This window comes from Dipteris shenzhenensis, chromosome 9 (assembly GCF_047967505.1).
Source record: "Dipteris shenzhenensis isolate YYH24624 ecotype China chromosome 9, Dip_SZ_1.0, whole genome shotgun sequence".
NCBI lineage: Eukaryota > Viridiplantae > Streptophyta > Polypodiopsida > Gleicheniales > Dipteridaceae > Dipteris > Dipteris shenzhenensis.
In genome coordinates this window covers 25,629,569-25,634,042 of record NC_141604.1, presented here as the reverse complement: position 1 = coordinate 25,634,042, position 4,474 = coordinate 25,629,569, and the positions used below count along the sequence as shown (strand labels likewise).

The window sequence follows — 4,474 nt, the reverse complement described above, 5'->3', positions numbered from 1 at the left end:
AGTGGGCTATCTGACTCAGAAGTGAGGAGTCGGCCATTCTTGTAAGTTCCTAAGGCTATAAATATAACGTATCTTAACGTTAGTTTACAAGTTCTTTTGTGAATCGTGATCCAAACTCCAGAGTCCACCTGCTCAGCCTCTACACTTGAGAATCCAGCTTTTCCTACATCCTAACGACATTCTATTTCCAGGCTTTAGCCTTCCATCTTCAAGTGTTGCCCAAGTTGATTGCTTCAACAAACCTCCAGGCTGCAACAAATCGTTGTAGAGCTCAAACGGCAACAAACGAATCTATTAAGGTAAGGACTATTCACTCGATCATAATGTTTAGAGTTTCTCTAAAAGCCCCTACCCATTGATGTTATGCCTCAATAGAATATGACGTAGCTATGAAGCATAAGTCACGAATCACGATTATGCTCATTGCCATGTAGAATATGATTGCTGGTCAGTGGCGATATAGATTGCGGGCTTGCTGCTATTACATGGAAGGCAATTTGCAAAGCTGCGTAGAATCTAGACTATGTTGTTTGTATCAACTCAGGTAGATGAGTACAGTAGGTAGCTTTTGAGCTTTGTTTTTTTATCGTTGAGTTAAAAGCAAGCATAAGGATTTGAGATGTAGATACGAATGCATTTCAGTCGATTTGTGTGGGAAAGTTGCTCTTAATATTCTTTGTTGTAGCTTAACAGGAGCTCATTATTTATGGCGATTCATTCATGTGTAGCTTTCTTGCTGCCTTACAGGTGCTTTGTTGGAGGTCACACAGCTATTATCATTGCTCTAATCACCTTTGTTGAACTAGACTGCCACAACAAAAAAGAAGGTTGAGCTTGAGGGCCCTAGGCTTGCTTGGATCAGCAAATTGCTTTTAAAAATCCACTTTCGAGGTCAGTTTCCTGACTTACCTTTGTTTAATGCAGTCAAGCTTTTTAGTCCTCAACACTATTCACAAGATATCTTGATAAGGGAGTCAACGACAAAAACATGGCTACAAAGGCTCCTCGACAAATTTGGTGGTCACATTATGGATGCTTGAGGTTGCACAAATGAGCTACACATGTTTGTTGATACTCTTAATGTAGGTTGTGAATGCTTGTCAATGAAGGATGCTTGGAGAGTATTTTCATCTACACCAGATTGGCAAGCAACTATCCTAATATGACGCACTTATGGCAAATCATCCTCGTTCTTCGAGGGCAGTTGCATGTGAACGCGGATTCTCAAAGCAAAACCTTATTAAGAGCTCTCAAAGGACATGCTTGAAGATAGATACCTTAGAGGCTTTGATGAGAGTCTCATTAATTGGCCCTGATGTATCTTGTGTTGATTGGCAAAATTTATATGAAATATGGGAGGATGCTAAGAAAAGAAGAATCATGGATTTGTAGTTTTTCGAAATTGAATCCTTTTCGTTTTCCAAATGCCAGAATCCTTTATTATTGATGTTTTAGTCATATGTATGATTTATTCTATAGACTATAACTCTAGTTTAGAAGTAAAGGTGAGTTTATAAAACTGAAGCCTTACTTAAGATTAAAAGCTTCATTTTGAAGCTTAAATTTTTTTTAAAAACTTCATGGAAAATTTTGTGTGCAGCAAATTTAAGCACTGCACCAGGTCGCTGTGCTCCGTTGATTCTTTACGATTTTCTGTGCCCCACACCTCTAAACACACCGAAATTCGAATCACACAGATCCGACTGGAAGAGTCGAGGTCAAAGACAATCATGCTTTAATTACAAGCCGATAAATTCCAACTGCGCCGGGGGTGCCGGTTCATGAGGAAAATCATTAAAAGAGTCGTTAATGTAGAGGATTTTTGGGTGGTGAGATTGAGTCAGCATGTATGGAGCGTGGGCAGGAGTAAATGAAGACGGTGGGAGGGTGGGCCAACCACGATCAATTCTCACAGCCAGCCTGCTTGCAAACAGCACCACAAGCTGCGCGCCCTTTCAACTTTGTCTTTGTGTTTGTCTGTGGGTGGTGCAAATCAACCGCCGCGTTTTCCTGGGGTCCACGTCTGTCGTATAAGTCGAGCACATCTAGCTGGACTGTAGAAAAGTGGCAGGCCGCTGTACCTAGTCACCAACATCGTCGACTGCCCCCTAATAAAGGCGCATTCCCCAATGGCATGCTCGTTGGCCTCCGCAGACTCAATCAGTGCTCACGAAAAACCTTTTTATCAACCGTATAAAATAAGGGTGGCTTTCCACTACAGCCGGTATTTTTTAAAATCCAACCGGGATTCAAAGACACATAAAATTTTCAACCGGGATTCAAAGACAGAGAAAGTTTTCAACCGGGATTTTAAAGGCACACTTCCATTAAAGCTTCATAAAAGGAGAGATTTAATTTTCAACCAGTCTTATAAAGGAGTACACTCTGATGAAACCTTAAATAGGAATGCTAATATATTGGAATAAACACAAGCTTTACATTACAAGAGCAATGTGCAGAGTGACATTCTAAATAAGTCGCATCATAAAAATACTTACACTACATATGACCAAAACAAGCTAAAGCTTGTTAAAAAGTTTTCTTCTTACATTCCAAAATACTTCTTTATTTGTCATAGAAACAACCTAAAGCTATTTCCAAAAAATATTATTCGTTGCTGAAATAGTTGTTACTCATGTTGCATTGCTTGCTGTTGCTGCTGCTGCTACTGCAGCATCGAGGGAGGGCTGACTATTGGCATATGTAACACATAGACAGGACTTGCAGGATGTATCCCCAAAAGAGAGACGGCTGGCTGTTGTCATACATAGCATAGAGAAAGGATTGACAAGACATATGCAACAAGAGAGAGGGCTAACTCTCTTGGCATATGCAGCATAGAGAAAGGGCTAGCAAGACTTGTGCAAAAGGAGAGGAGTGGCTGATGGCATGTGTAGCATAGAGAGAGGACTGGTAGGACATGCAATAAGGAGAGGACTGGACTTAGCATATGGAGCATGGCTGTGGACACATGAGGGAAAGCTATGGGCATATGCAAAATAGAGAGAGGGTTCCCTTTGGGCATAAGGAAACATGGACATAGAGCCAAAGGTGGCATGGATGTCTATTGAAGCAAAAGCTATGACAAAATGAATCCATAGTAGAGTCTTCTTATACATGTTGAAAGAGAGGACCTACACACAAAATATAGTGTAAAGAGACAATTGAACTTACCAAACTAGCATGATAAAGTATGAACTAAAATTATATTAGACAATTTACCATGTTGCCTTGTAAGGCTCCCCCACAACCATATGATGCTTAGAAAACTTTTCGAAAAAATAACTGAGTGCATCAAAAAATCCTGCAAAATCATATGACATAAGATGTTGAAAGACATGTAGTTTTCAACTTAAGCTATAAAACATGATAAGCATTTTTATACCTAGCAGGAAATATTACCATGATGAACTATAAAGTGAAATTATATCAGAGAATTCACCTCTTGCCTCATAAGGCTTGTATGGCATCAACTATAGTAATCAAATGCCCATATGCATATGATACTTAGAAAGCATCAATAGCTCTCAGGCTCAACCTCCCACTCCTCCAAAGAGAGTTCATCAAAACAATTCTGCAAAATCAAATGACATTACAGGCTGAAGGACATGCATTTTTCAGCTTAAATTGAAGCTATAAAACATGATTAGCTTCTTATATTAACAGAAAATTTTACCATTCAATCTCTTCAAAATAGGCATAATAAGCTGAGAGCATGTGAACTTATCTACTGAATATATATATATATATATATATAGCCATGGTTGCTATACTATATTTAGTATACCATGTTGCCATCGTAACAAGTGTAGCATATTCCTGTCAAAAATAGCTTCAATGAAAACATCAAAAGTTAGAAGATACATAAGTAAAAAATTATTAACCACAAACTATAGAGTACAACATTAAAATATTCACTATTTACATAAAAGATAGCCTTTTAAAACAAAACTTACTATTGTCATGGAAAAAGCTTTAGTCTCATTGAATCCCTTCAAGCCTACATGTAAACAAATGAGGTTAGTCTGAAATAAGGCAACTCCTTCTAGATATTTGTTAATGACTAATTTAAAATTTTGAGAAGCATACCTTGTGCTCTCACCATATATATGGCGGCTAGTTCTAGCACTACTTCTCCACAAATCAATGGCTATACTAAAGTCATAATCAAGAAGAGAAGGGCCCTCGATTGATACACGCGTGAGTGAATCCAAACTTCTTGTACTCAAAGAATTTCTAAGCTTTGATTTGATTATATTTTGAATGCTGAAAGCCCTTTCATAGGCTACTATATTGGCACATTAAAGCATAGAAATATGTGCCAAGTGAAGCAACATGGGATACTTCATGCATGTGGTTGGACTCCTGCCAATAGACACTTAGGTGTCTCTCAAGCTTCATTCATCCCATTCGTAGGGTGCTTGAGACTTGAAATATTGATACTCTTTTTTCACTTGCACCTTGTCAATAAGAG

The 4,474-nt window shown here is 38.5% G+C and overlaps 1 long non-coding RNA gene across 1 annotated transcript; it reads right to left on the bottom strand.

Annotated features, from left to right (window-relative positions):
• Window positions 1-2,569: 2,569 nt before the first annotated feature.
• Window positions 2,570-3,490, bottom strand: LOC147898424 (uncharacterized). Its single transcript, XR_015541611.1, has 3 exons — window positions 3,443-3,490; window positions 3,223-3,304; window positions 2,570-3,134 (listed from the first exon to the last, which is right to left on the bottom strand). It is a non-coding gene; the product is annotated as an uncharacterized LOC147898424 (long non-coding RNA).
• Between the last annotated feature and the right edge of the window lie 984 nt (window positions 3,491-4,474).